We start from the raw sequence: 16,149 nt of genomic DNA, 5'->3' as shown, positions 1-16,149 counted from the left end.
ATTTGCCTTTATCTAGTTGGATTACAGTGTTGTGTAAGGCCTCTATTTTTCTTGTTGATCATTTGGCTACATGTTTTTTGAAGGAGTTAATTGAAGTCTTTAACTATTAATATATAACTTTGTTTTGTGTCATACAATTCAGGCTTCTGCTATCATATTTGCATATGTATATATTTTTCTTGATTTATTTATCCCTAAATAATTATAAGGACTTTATATTTTGTAAAAAAATTAATTTTACTCAAGTTTATCAGTGCAAACCTTTCTACCCCAGTACTTTTTGTCACTATCTGTACAAAATATCATTTCATCATTTCACCCCCATTTTTTCACTTTCCTTCTCTTTGTCTTTAAATCAAAAGTGAGTATTCTAAAGATTATAGTTGGTTAATTATTTTAAAAATTATAATATTTTTCTTTTCCTTGCTGTATTTAAAACACATTTAAATAATTACTGTTAGAGTAGAACTTAACTTTTGCCATTATGGTATTTGTTTTCTATATGTTTTAATCTATTTTTTTCTCATTTTCTCCAACACTACCTTCTGTTTTTTTGTGACTGATCTTTTTCATCTTCCTTTATTTTTATTTTTTTCCTTTTATTTTCCCCAATGCTAAGGATTAAGCTTGATCCTCTATTACTCCATGACTGAGATACATAACTAGCTCTTTTTTATGTCTAATTTTGAGACAGGGTCTCATTAAATTGTGGAGACACTAGACTCAAACTTACAGTCCTTTTGTCTCAACCTCCCAATTTTCTGGGAGTTATAGATATGTGCTGTGTTGCCCAGAATCACTGACTCTCTTTCACTGTGTCGTTTTAAAATCTTCCTCATTTCTCTTTCTGTATATTCTTATAACCCTCTGAGATTATAATTAACATGTTTAATTTTAACAATTTAGTTTGAATTGATATTAACTTAGCCTCAATAGTATACTAAAAAAATTAGTTCTTCCCTTTTTTTGCCCCTGTTTTTAGGTTGTTTATGTCACAGAACACATATTTTACATCACATGAACATTAATATAGAATTTTAATTATCTTATAAATCTGTTATTTAAAATCACAGAGGAATCAAAAGGAGGTGTGGCTTTTAAATATGTCCAAGTTTAACTGGGTTTCTTTATTTGTTCAGATGTTTTTGAATTGCACTATATTTCATTTAAAATTGAAGGACACATTTTAGAACTTCACATAAGGCTAGGCTTTATATTATAAACTGTCTTAACTTTTATTTATCGGTGAATTTCTACTCTCTCAATTTTGAAGAATAGCTGTCCTGAATATAGAGATCTTGGTTGACCATTTTGTTAGTTTTCTTGGTATTTTAAATATATTATTCAATTGCCTTCTGGTTATTAAAGTCTGATGAGAAACTGGTTATTAGTCTTACAGATGATAGATTTGTATGCAATGAGTTTTGTCTTATTTTTTTTCAAGATCTTTGTCTTTTGCTATTGATAACAGTCTGATTGAAATCTAGTCACTGTAGTTTTTTTGTTTTGTTTTGTTTGTTTTCTTTATTTTTTTCTTTCCTTTTTTTAGTTAATCCTGCTTGTATCTGTATATTCAAATATTTCATCATTTTGAAAATGTTGGGCCATAACTTATTCAAATATTCTTTTTTTTCCTGAGATTTTCATAATGCAATTTTCAGTTCACTTGATACTTTCTTCCAGGTCCATTAGATTCTGAATACTTCATTTATTACTCTTTCTCAGACTGCATAATTTTAAATTTCCAATCTTAAGATTCTGTGATTCTTCCTTAACCCTGCCATAAAATCTTATGTTCACTGCAATACAATTTCCATTGAAGTTATCACATTTACATTTTTTTACTCCAAAATGTCTATTGGTTCACTTTTATAATTTTTCTCTCTTTATTCATGTCTTTAATTTTTATACAATATTTTCCAGTAAGTTTTTTTCTACTATTTTGGTCTTTTAACACATTCATGTCAGTTAATTGAAATACTTTTTAGTTATTTCCAGATTCTGGAATTTCTTAGTAATGGTCTATTAAATTACTCTTATTTTACTGTAAATTGAATATTTTTAATGTTATGCCTTGTAATTTTGTTTCTGTTAAAATCTAAACATTGTAGATATCATAATTTGGTGACTTTGAGATTCAAGTTTTCCTCCTTCTCCAGTGTTAGCTTTTGTTTTGTATTGAGGGATTAATCATTTATTTCTTCAGTGATTTTCCAAACTATGTCTGCAAAATTATATCCTTTTCATACATAGTCACTACATATAGTATCTGGTCCACTAACTCAGAAGTCAGTCATGACTGGACAGAGATTCCCTTAAACTCATGGAGTCAAAAATAAAACTCAGCCTTACTCCCCAGATTTTGCCATTTGACTTGGATATGGTTTACTAACTCATTGCTAATCCAGTAAACCAAAGTAACTGCTTGATCTTTACCTCCTGATGGTTCAGAGCCAACAGATCTGCCAGAGGTGAAAGTCTAGGTTCCTTGCCAATCTTTGCTCAGCATGTATCTCATCCTGGGCACATGTGTGGTATTAGTCAGAATTCTCCACAGGAACAGAATCAACAGTATATATGTATATATACATATGTTTGTGTGTGTGTGTGTGTGTGTGTGTGTGTGTTATAAAAAAGGGATTAATTAGATTGACCAGAAACTAGATCGTCAGTTTGCAGTCTGGAGAGCTGGAAGAACCAGTATCTACTCAGTTCAAGGTGCTGGAGCCTCAAAAGAAGAGGAACCAATGATGCAACTCTAGTCTGGGCCTAAAGGCCTGGAAACTGCTAGGAAAGCTATGATCAGAATCCACTTTGGAATGTGAAGGAGCTGAAGTCTGATTTCTTCAGTCAATTACAGCACCAATGGAAACACTTTCTTAAAAAGAATTGAATTTGGGCTGGAGATGTGGCTCAGGCGGTAGCGGCTCGCTTGGCATGCGTGCGGCCCAGGTTCGATCCTCAGCACCATATACCAACAGGGATGTTGTGTCCGCCGAGAACTAAAAATAATAAATATTAAAAAAACTCTCTCTCTCCTCTCTCACTCTCTCTTTAAAAAAAAAAAAAGAATTAAATTTATATCTGTTGCTGCTTCCTTGATCTTCCACTTTTTGTTCCATCCAGGTCCGTAACCTATTAAATTATGCCGTCTACATTCAGGGTGGGTCTTTTTCTTTGTTTGCAACCCAACAAGTCAGGTGTTCCTAGAAGCACCCTCATTGGCACACCCAGAAGATGCCAAGCATCTCTTAATCCAATCAAATTCCTAGTTTTGATTGGTCATTACTTGTGTTGTGCTATATCTCATTAGTATATGAGATGGCGCTTTCAAACCCATATTCTCCAAATGATTTTCTCCTCAGCTTCCTTCCATCTGGGCTTTAGAGCTTATCTGATGTTTGACTCACACACTATCTATTGTCCCTGATGGGTACAAGTAGTATATATTTTAATCTCTTAACAGATGCCATCACCAAAAAATAAAAATTAAAAAGAAAAATTAAAGCCACTGTAGCCCAGCAGAGGGTGAGGGGGTTGCAAACAAAAATGCTCATTTCTGTACCAGTTCCTAAGGGAACCACCATATGGGTGAAAACATGTAATCAAAATATTTTAAGAAAAAGGTTTGTATAAGGTCTGTGGAACAAATACCTTGCACCAAAATAGTGGGCTGCCATCTGCACAGCCAAATTGCTGTGCTAAAGAATGGTTGATAATAGACATGCAAACAAAAACACTACATACTTTCACAGAAAAGCAGATGCACTTTCCTCACTTGCTGGAATTCCTTGATTAGTTTACAGAGTTACATTTGTGCCATTTTTTGGTGGGGTTATTGTTGCTTCAATGGAGGAACCAATATCTAAGCTCCCTACTCTCATTTACTCATTTTATGACCTCCTATATGCGTGCTCAAACTCATATTCTCATTAGTTTCTTAGGAATAATAATCAATATATATTTCAGTGAAGCCTATGCTACTAGACCACATTTTTCTTTTGAATCAGCTGTAGGCAAGTTAACTTTCCTGCTAGCAAAATTATGCTATTTATTTTTGAGGAGCAACTGTTAGAGTTAACTAAATTCTAAGTGAAATTAACTTGTTCTTAGAATTCATGGGCAAGAGTGATTTTAAGTTAACTAAACACAATGCAGACATTTTCAAAACTTTTCCATACATTTTATAGTCCGATACAGTGTTCTCTATTAGTCTCCTTTCCAGACTTTCATTTATCCGTATAACATTTAAAATAAATTTAATTTGTTTTCTACAAAAAAACTTGGTATTTTTATTTTTATTGAATCTACAAAATATAGACATTAAAACTTTAGATATATTTATGATGTTAGCTAAATGTATAAAGTAGACTTTGTTTTTAAAGTTTGGAATTTCCCTTTGTTCTTTTTTGTTTGCTGTGCAGAAATATTTATGTAGTTTTAAAATGTATTTTATGTTTTTTGTGTTCTCTTTAAATTTGTAAAACTCAGTTTTACCTTTTTATCGTAGCAACATAACTCCTATCCATGTCCTGTGCTTGAGTCAGAAATGTCTTTTTTGCCCACTGCCACCCACTCAGAGGATAATACACTTTTTCACAGCTGGTTTTCAGGATCCTTATCCCTCTGACCTATGAATGGTACAAGCTGACACCCAGCAAGCCAATGGCAAATGGGGCTGAGGATGCAGCTAAAGACTTTGGAGTGACTTTGGAGTAAAGAAAGAGCTCTTTGTTCTTTATTCCTTCTTCTCTTCTGTCCCTTTGTGTTGCAATCTTCCTGAAAGCATTAGCAGATACACAAATACTGTAAGGAAAGCATGAATGTCAATCTTCAATTTCTTATTACTATGATCTAGTATCTGACCTACCTGCACACACATGAGGCCTATTTCTCTTCTCTCAGAAATTCAGATCCTGCTACCCCAAAATAGATGCTAAACCCCCAGACAGATCACAGCTTTGAGGACTTGTTTTTCCTACACTCTTCTGCACCCTGGAACATTTGATGGGCCCATTCTTCCTGACACTATATTGTGCAGTGGGCCAACCTTTGGATAGATCAACAGTACTCCCTCCTATTGTTTCCTACAAAAATGTTGTCTCTTCACTCAGAAAAGATTATGAATATGACTTTTGATTGGTGCCATTTGTTAATAAGCTTTATCTCAACTTATTCCTGGAGTGTAGAAAATAGGTTACAGTGGCTTCACATCAAGTCTCAAAGGAGAGAATTAGCAAAGGCACATAATAAGTGGAAGCTGTGAAACCTAAGATCATCAGTCAGCAAATATCTGTTCACCATCAGCAGCTTTCATTTTTCTGGGACCAAAACACAAATAATCCCAAGAATTTGTGGTAGTGATCACTCTAGAATGCAAAACAATTAAGGGAGGATATAGAGGTTGGTTAAGTATATGGGATTTGGTAATAGCTCTATTGCTTAATTTTTACTGACTTTCAGTAAGGCAATTAATCTCTCTAAAGTTCTTAGTCAAACCATCAAAAATTTGCTTAATGAAAGCACATAATTAACTAATCCTCACAGACCTGTAAATACAGGCTGATTCCTCAGTGCCCATATGTGCAGGCAACTGCTCTCCCAACTTCTAAGAGATGCCTAGGTATGAGGACGCTTGTCCTTCTTGCTGCCAATATATTGCTGCCCCTCCAAGCCCAGACTGAGCCACTCCTAGGAAAAGAGGAGATGGCCCTGGACCAGGATATGACCAACTTCTTTGCCAGGAATGAAAAATCTTCTCTTTACACCAAGGAGAAAGACCTCAACATAACAGAGTGTGAAGTCTACAGTGAAGTACTAAAGATAGGCTCTGGAAGCAGCACAGGAAAGGTCTGTGTCAATATGACTGCTCTTTGAGTCTTAATTTCTTCAGCTATATAATTTGTTGCAATTTATATTTTCATATTTGGTTTGACTTTTTTAAGAGAGAAAGAGAGAAAGAGAGAGAGAATTTTTTAATATTTATTTTTTAAATTTTAGGTGGACACAACATCTTTATTTTATTTTTATGTGGTGCTGAAGATCAAACCCAGCGCCCGGTACATGCCAGGCAAATGCGCTACCACTTGAGCCACATCCCCAGCCCTATTGAGTATGATTTTATTCTTTGTTTTTTTACAAGTTCAACTGAAAAATTATCTTACGTATTTTGTTATTTTTAAAGTAAATGTAGGTTTTACATAGTATTGTTAATTTTATTCTTATTATTGCAAATGAGGCTTTTTCTCCAGTTATATTTTTTCTTTAGCTATTATTTATAGAGAGTAGCACTGTCCATATGAACCTACTGAGCTTGTTTGAATTAAGACATGTTGTAATTATAAAATGCACACCAGATTTTGAAGACAATGAAATAAAACAGAGAGAGCTACAGAGAGAGAAGAAACATAAAGACTGTAAAATATCTCAATTGTTGGGGTATTTTTAAATGTTGAACTCACAATATTTCAGATATATTTGGTAAAATAAAATATAATATTAAAATTAATTTCAGAATTAACAAATTTTAAATGTGCCTATCATATTTTTATCATGTAAAATTGGTATAGAAGGAGAAGGTTAATTTTACAGGTAAATTTTACTTATGGCTCTCTTTCTAAATGTCTTGTTCTTATTAGTTTATTTTTATCAATAATGATAAATTTTTTATTTTTATTAGTTTTACAATTTATGTTGTATAATTTTATTATTTCAATATGTGAATATTTTGTGGTTTTCATTCTTTAATTTCTATAAATTTGCTCTCATCAGTTGCACTTATCAATATTTACAAAACAATATTAAATGGTTATAGTCATAGTGGACTGACTTCAAATGGCAAACAGTGGCAAAGAGATAAAACAAATGAAACTCTTGAGTATTTTGGTGAGATGTTGTAATTACATAGCCTGAAAAAAAGTAGTAGTAGTTTCTTATCAAAATGCACATCCACCTATACCGTAAAGCAGTCGTTTCATTTCTAGTTATTTATAACTTATGGTCAAATAAAGTTTGATACAAAATGTGTATGGTGAATGTATTTTTTTATAATAAGTAATGATCAGAATCAAACTAAGTTTTCCCCTGTTAGAGAATAGATAAGTCACAATTTATTTATATAAAAATGTTCTTACTCGGCATGAAGGTGACAGGAGGATATAAGTTAAAAGCCAAACTTAGCAACTTATTAACACCCTGAACGACTTAGCAAGAGCCTCAAATTAAAAATATAAAAAGGGTTGTGGCTCTGTGGTTAAGTACCCCTGGGTTAAGTCCAGAAAAAATATATGTATGTATGTATATACAAATACATACATATCTTTTAATAATATTTATATTCTTTAATAACATATTTGTATATATACTCTTTAATAATAAAAAGGAATAAAATACCGATCTATGAGTGAAACTGTAATGTATAATACTAAGAATACCTTATGATTCCATTTATTCACATTTATTCCTGTCTACAATAAACAATACAAACAGAAATTATTAAAGAATGCAAATGTGCATTGCCTCTGTGGATAAAGTTAGATATTTACAAAATAAGGACATGACTGATTTTATACAATAGTGTTAATATTGATTGTTCTGATAAGAGTTAGACTGTACAGATCTAAGCAGTTGCTGAAACTAATCATTTAATTCACTTATGAATCATGCATTTAATTGAATTTAAAGTGCTGAAGGAAATGCCTACCAGATTAACAAATAGTATACCTAATTAATAATAAGTAGACTGAGTTTATCAATACTTGCAACATACTTTGAAAAACAAGGTACTTTGGAATATGTGTATAGAAGGGTAGATTTCTGTAAATGTGATTAAAGCATGACCAGTTGAACAGTAATTTTGCATACATGCTGCATTAATTTAGGTTCCTTGGCAACCTGAGATAATTATTGTGGGAATGCTTTGAGAGAAAAAAAAGAATAAGTATAGAGAAGACACAGGAAATCATTGAATAACAATTTATGTCTGACCTTTGTGAAAAATATGAGGTACTAAGGAATTGCCAGTTATAACATCATATTCCAACAAGTGATAAGTGGGTTTTAGGAAGGTTTGTGGGAATCTTTAAGGCAAAGCAGCATCAGAGGACTCTCAGGTTGTCCAGGAAAGATCAGCCATGGTGTTCCTGTTGCTATTATTGGTTGAGAGAAGCCTGTGGAAGCGAATCGTGGTGCCTACCTTGTGGTAGATTGAGAAGGTTTGGACTGTCCATCAATTACTTCACCCTCTGTTACAGATCCGCATGGTATATGTTCATGGCCATCACATATCTATGTACTTCAATAAAAATTACATTAAACATATACCAGGTATCAGGAGGATTTTGTATAATATAAACTCACATACAACTTTTGCAAGTATAAGTTTGCACTTTGGAAAACTGTTTATTTTGTCAAGTAAAATTGAACATGTTAATATCCTATGATGTACACTGTTAGCTTTTTGGCTTATGACATGATTTCCTAAGGCATGTTTCCTGAACCAGCAACACTAGCATCTATCTTTATTAGAAATGCAAATTTGAGTTCTGGGAATAAGGCCCTGAACTTCACATTTTATCAGGTCATGAAAGCTAAGATTATGCAACATAAAGATTATACAAACTGATTTTAGAGGCACTGCTCTCTGGAAATTCTATCACATGTGCACCACATTTGGGCAAGGACATTCCAGGAGATCAGGTCTAGGACTTTGATTTTCTTTGACGTTGAAATTATTTTTCACTCATCTTTTGTACAGGTTCCACCAAAAGTCCTGGAGTATTCTTTATAAATGGACTCAATTTGCAAATTTTTGTCAAAATAGAAACATGTTGGTTAAAGTCACTGAACCTTTTTCCCTTGACTATTTTGTACTGTTTTCCTATTTCTTAGGTAGCTTTGTAATAACATGGGAAATTTTTGGATTAACCAAAAGGAATGTGAGTTATGTCTACATTATTTTAGATTTGAGAAGATACTTATATGATTCAAAGACTATTTCACATAAGGGAACACTTTTATCGTTTTTATTATTATTATGTCTATCAATCAATGTGACAAATTATTAAGTAGAACAAAAATAAACAGACCTAGACATCATAGGATATTTTAGTCAACATTGTTATTGACCAAAGTCCATGACAAGAACAATTTAAAATGGAAAAAAAAAAAACCTTTACATTTGCTCATAATTTCAGAGGTTAAATCCATGATGGGCTTAATCTATAGCTCTGAGTCCAATAGGAGGCAGAACATTATGGCAGAAAGGTGGGGCAAAGGAAAGCAACTTGAACATGGCAACTAAAAGGCAGAGAGAGAGGGAGAGAGAAAGAGAGAGAGAGAAAGAGATATATATAGAGAGATTTGCTCATCAGGGAAAAAATAAAAATCCTAAAGGCACACCCCAAGTGACCTAATTCCTCCAGTGAAAACCTATCTGCCTACAGTTACCACCAGTTAATCCATATAAGTGGGTTAATTAAATGATTAGGCTAAAACTCTCATAACCTGAATATTTCACATATAAACATTCTTATATTGTCTCACATATGAGCTTTTGGGGGACACCTTATATCTAAACCATAACATAGATAAGAACATGTTTTAAAAGCACTTGTATTTCGGTGAGAGAGGAGAAACAATTTGAAATACATGTAAAATGAAGTAAACTATGGAAAAATCTTTCCATCTTATGGAAAGTTTAACATAATATATTCAAAGAAGTTTTTAAAAATTTAACTATCTAAACACATAAAAAGTTATAAATATTAAAACCACTTTTTTCCAGGCATTACACCTGTAATACCAGCAGTTTGGAAGTCTGAGGCAGGAGGATCACATGTTCAAAGACAGCCACAGCAATGGTAAGATGCTAAGTAATTTATAGTACCACACATCTAGTAATATTATCATCATCAAATAATCAAGCAGTTAGCATTTAGTGTACAATGTGAGCTATGTAATATAAAGAAAAATAAGCATCACCATGCATTTAAGAAATTACAAATTTGTAGGGAATATAAATAAACACACACACATATGCATATGTGTACACATATGCACACACCCCTCATGTGCATGTATATAGAAGGTGAGATAGTGCAATGTCATGATGGAGGGGGTGCAAAAGGACAGTCAGTATAGGTAGCAAATGATTGGGTCAGATTGTGATAGTGGGGCTGGTTTGAAAGGAAAGGAAAAAAAAACTTTAATACTTTGAGGATACTTCTCCTCCTCTTCAACTGTTGCCAAGGGTACCTGCCTTTAGGGAATTTTTCCTCCCTGCAAGAAGTTCTTAATGAATGTCCTCTGGGCCATTCCCTTCCTCCCTGTACCTGGGCAGCTTTATTCTGGCTCCAATTAATGGTCAGTAGCCATAAAGGGAGAAGGGGGCACAAGACCCAAACTAAAACTTATTAAAGGGGCAGGACACCCTGCTTCTTTGGGTGCCAACTTGGGCCTGCTCCTCTGTGGAGGAGTCTCTGTCTCTTTTCCTAATCTATTCTTTAAATAAAACGTTTTAATCTTCTTTCCTAAGCATTTCTCAGGTGTTCAATCTTTAACATGGAAAAGGGATCCAGATCCTAATTGATTCTCAGCACCCAGTATTAATAACTAATTCTTCCAACTTCATGAAAACAGAGGGTTTGTTTTCTCCCATAGAGTAACACAATTTAAGTATAATGTGCTGATAATGAAGAAGATTAATTATATTTAGAAAATATATCTTTTATAAAAAACAGTTATTGAGGTGTTTATTCTGAATGTAATCATTATTATTATTACTACATATACTACAAAAGTAGATACATATGTGTTCCACATCAGAAATGGCTATGGAGTCTGGTGCAGTGGCACATGCTTATAATCCCATGGCATGGGAGGCTGAGGCAGGAGGATAGCAAGTTTAAAGTCAGTCTCAACAAAAAAAGTAAGACACTAAGCAACTCAGTGAGAACCTAACTTTAAATAAAATACAAAATATGGCTACAGATGTGGCTCACTGGTGGAGTGCCACTGAGTTCAATACCCTGTAACCCCCATCAAAAAAAAAAAAAAGGCTATGGAAGCCACTCTATAGACCTCAATTCTCAGAGCAACTGGTGAAGGTGAAAAGAAATAAACTTTACTCATGTAATACCTGCTGCATGTTTGCATATAGCAAATGAAGGAACATTCATTCAGGGCATCTACAGAAGCTTATTAAGAAATCATGGATATTTCATCAATAACCATCCCACCATCTCAGACCTGTAGAACAGAAACTCCTCTAAATCTGGCACATCCTAGAACACAGGCCCCTTATCCATCTACTAGCTCCCAAACATGGGATATGCTATATTTATGTAAGAGGTAGAATATCAGCAATAATTATCCATCTCTCCTTGCTAACAATACCTCTTGCAGAAACTATGTTGCTGGTAAGTGCAGCTGAATAGTTGAGAATAGAGAGACTATATAGAAAATAAGGCACATTGAAAATGCTGGGGTCTATTTGTAGGGTGAAGCTTCACATTAGAAGATGAAAGTCAATAAGATCAGAAGATAACATCACCAGCTAAGTTCACACCTTCTAAAGTAGGAAAATCACTGAGTAGAATGTGTGCCACTGACCCAGTACTTAGTTCTGGGGTCATGACTCAGAGATTTCATTCAGGAATGAAGCAAACTATAAAATAGAAAATCCAAAAAATCTCTTTACAATGGAGTTGACCTTCTTTGAAATAGAGTGTGGTGAAGCTCTTACCAAAAAAATACTTCGAGAAACAATGGATGTTTTCATGAAGATCAATAAAGATGACATTAACAGAAGAGAACTAAGAAAAGAGATAACGAAAGCTCTCCTAGGGACAGAACAAACTTAAGTTCTGAATTCTAGAGCTATCTCTGCAAAAGAGTTCAAATTTATGTTCTAGGCCTTGTTGAAAACAGTATAATAAGAAGTAAACAATCATTGGATATTAATGGGAGGACTGACTATAGCCAAGGAAATACAGAGAGATCAATATTAAATGCACTATCATATTATCTGATCATGTCCTTGCCCGGAAATGTACCTAGGGGAAAAACAGAGTCTTTGCTGTGAAGGAAAAATAAGCTTTACCAAAATAGTCCTACAAGACACTAAGTAAATGAACAAAGAAATGTAAATTAGGTGGCATGAGAATACTGGGAACTGGTTTAATATATTAACTAAAATATCCAATTCTGAAGAAAAAAATACACAAAGAATCAGGAAAATGTGATTTTTATACAGGCAGAAGAAAAACAGGTAAAACAAAAAGCCTGAAAAAACAACCAGTTATTATACTTAACACAAAAGATTACTAAATAGGACTAAGAAGCTTTGAAACACAAGTTCCAAGAATAAAGGAAATCATTTTTGAAGAAGTGAAGAAAACTATAAAGACAACTGTCCATCGAATAGAAGATACAAACAGATATGAACTATTAAAAATGAACATTTTGGAGTTATGAAGTATAATAATTGAAACGAAATATATACAAGAGGGGCTTACTAGAAGGAAGTATTATTTAACTTGTAGAAGAAACAATAGAGATTGTGAATTATAAGGGACCAAGGAAGAAAAATTGGGAATAAAATAATCTAAGGGACACAGAGACTCATTTAGCATATTTAAGATCAATGTACAAAAGATAATCTGTTTCACTTAATAATCCAAAAATGAAAGTAAGAAAACAATTTCATTTATAATACCATTGGGAAAAATATACTTAAAATAAATCTAACAAAAGAAGTATAAAACTTATAACTTAAAAGTTGTAGCATATAATTAAAACTAATTTAAAAATCTAAATTATATGAAGTCTCCATAATATTTGTGGATTAGAATCATACTATTTAAATTATTAAAATTATAATAATACCCAAATTTATCTACAAATTTAGTACAATCTCTGTCACCTTCCCTACTTCCCAAGAGTTTTTTCTTTGTTTCCTATTTTATTTCCTTTTTTGGTTGTTGTAGAAATTGAGAAACTGATTCTAAAATTCATAGAAATACCCAAGGAACCAAAAAGGGTGAAATCGATTTGAAAAGGAACAGTGCATCAATCACAAACTCTGATTTCAAAGGCAAAAATAATCAAAACAGTATGGCCCTGGAATAAAAATAAATAAATAGATCATGCAATGCCTAAAAACAGAAAACCCTCATTTCAACATCAAGTGAATATTAATACAACACAATATGGAAAGGGGAGATACTCTAACAAATCCTGCTGGGAAAGCTGGATAGCCACATGCAAGAGAATGAAGTTGGATATTATCTCACAGAATGTACCAAAAGTTACTCAAAGTAGTCAAAACCCTCAATGTAAAGGCTACACCTATAATACTTATGCAAGAAACATATTAGAAAATCTTTGTAACTTGATTTAGCTGTTTTTTTAAACTTATAATATTGAAAGCATGAAAAACCAAAGTTAGAAGTAAAAATCAGTCTTTATTAAAATAAAATATGTGAATAAAAAACACTATAAAAATCTGAAAGTGAATTTAACTAAAGATATCAAAGAGGATCTTAACAGCACCCCTCTACCCATCTACTTTACAAAAAGTACTAAAGGAGTCCACAATACTGTTATAATTTTTATTTGTTTTAATTAGTTATGCATAACAGTAGAATACATTTTGACACCTCATACATCATTGTAATATAATTTCTTATTCTTCTGGTTGTACATGATGTAAAGATACACAGGTCATGTAATCATATATGTACATAGGGTAATAATATCCAATTCTTTCTACTATCATTCCTACCTCCATACCCTAATCCTTCCTTCAATTCCCCTTGTCTAATCCAAAGTACTTCTATTCTCCCTCCCACACATCCATTATTGTGAATTAGCATCCTCATATCAGAGAAAACATTTAGGCTTTGGTTCTTTGAGATTGGCTTATTTTGCTTAGCATAATATTCTTAAATTGCATTCAGTTACCAGAAAATGCCATAATAACATTCTTCTCAATAGCTAAGTAAAATTTCATTGTATGTGCATATATATGCACACACACACACATACACACACACATATATATACACACACATATGTATATATGCATATATGAAGAATAATAATTGAAATAAAATATATACAAGATATATATATATATATATATATATATATATATATATATAACTTTTTTATCCATTTATATGTTGAAGGGCACTAGGTTGGTCCAATAGTTCAGCTATTGTGAATTGAGCTGCTATAAACATTGAAATGGCTGTATCTCTGTAGTATGCTGATTTTAAATACTTTGTGTATAAAACTAGAAATGGGATAACTGGATCAAATGGCGATTCCACTCCAACTTTACTGAAGATTCTCAAGACTATTTACTTTCCATGGTGGTTGCATTCATTGGACACAATCTTTTCAATGAAATAATATCAGAAACTACTTTTTTGAACATTAAAATGAAATGGAAATCCAAATACAAGAGATATTTACAACCTTAAATAGGTAAGATTTAAAAAGTCATTTTGAAGACACATTATAATTAAAATACCTAACATAAAGAATAATGATAGAATTTTAAAAGTCATAAGAAAAAAGTGACAGGTGACATTTAGAGGAAACCAATAGAATTTCTAATGATTACTCATGCTAGTCCCTAAAAATCAGGAGGATTTGGAATAATAAATACCAAAACCTGAAAGAAAATGAGGCCAACCAAGATTGTGATTTCCTTTATCATTATCCTTCAGAATTGAAAATTGAAATGAAAACTTCCATGATAAGAAGAAATTTTAAAAATCCATATCTACTGAACACTTACTACAAAATATACTCAATGAAATATTTCATGCAAAAGATTGAAAGATAAATATCAGAGACAATGTATGGATAATCTCATTAGAAAAACCAAGGAGAATCAAATCTGAATTTAGCATTAAAAATCAAAATAGCAGAAAATAAAAATGATCTCTATATAAGAGTAGATTCCAAATGTTCTAAATAAAATCACATATTGACAGAATACATTAAATTAAACAAGACACCACCATCCAGTTCAAAAGGAACTCACCTTACAGACAAAGACTTTCAAAAGGTGAAAGTTGAAAGGACAGAAAAAAGTTATGTCATACAAAGGGAGACTTCAAGCAAACAAGATTAGCTGCTCTGGTATGAGACAAAGTAGACCTTAAGCCCAAATTAATCATAAGGAAAAGAAAGTTACTTCATTCATGTCAAGGGAATAATCCAACAATAGGATATAATGATCATGAGTATTTATGTCCCAAATGTTGGGGCATGAACATGCATAAATCCCTACTCAATATAAAGAAACAAATAAACCACATTACAATAGTTTGGTTGATTTCAACTCAAATCTCTCACCAATAGATAGTTTATCCAGACATAAAATAAGTAAAAACTCTTTAGATCTAATTTTAAAAAGTTATTAATTAAATCAACAAAAACAGATATCTACAGAATATTTCATCCAATAACAAGTGAGTTTACTTTCAGGAGCAAATGTAAACTTTCAAATAGGACATATTTGAGGATGCAAAGCAAGTCTTAGTAAATACAAAGAAAAACATGGTGATAATTCCATGCATCCTATCATATTACAGTGGAATGAAAGTATAAATCAACAAAATAAAAAGTAAAAACTACTTTAAAATTAATAGTACACTTTCTTATGAGGACTGGATCAGAGAAGAAATCAGGAAAAATGAAAAACAAAGTCTTAAAAACAAATGAGAATGAAAATGCAGTATTAAGGTAGTTCTAAGAGGCAAATTTATAATATTGAATGTCTACAGTTGATTTAAAAATACAAAGTTACAGGATACAAGATTGACTAATACAAATAAATCTCTCCTCTATACTGGATTAATGAATTTGCTTAGTAAGAAATCAGGAAAACAAACTCATTCATGATAAAATGTTAAAAAATATTTGTTAAAATAAAAAATACTTTGAAGGAATCAAAGAGGTAAAAAACTACTATAATAAAATTTTAAAAACACTGAAGAAAGAAAATGAAGAAGATCTTAGAAAATGGAAAACACAGCCACACTCTTGGACACACATCATTAATATTGTCAAAATGGCCACAGTACAAAAGCATTATTTATATTGAATAAAATCCACATGACACAATCATTGAAA

This window comes from Ictidomys tridecemlineatus, chromosome 7 (assembly GCF_052094955.1).
Source record: "Ictidomys tridecemlineatus isolate mIctTri1 chromosome 7, mIctTri1.hap1, whole genome shotgun sequence".
Lineage (NCBI taxonomy): Eukaryota > Metazoa > Chordata > Mammalia > Rodentia > Sciuridae > Ictidomys > Ictidomys tridecemlineatus.
Note: the sequence above shows the minus strand (reverse complement) of the source record.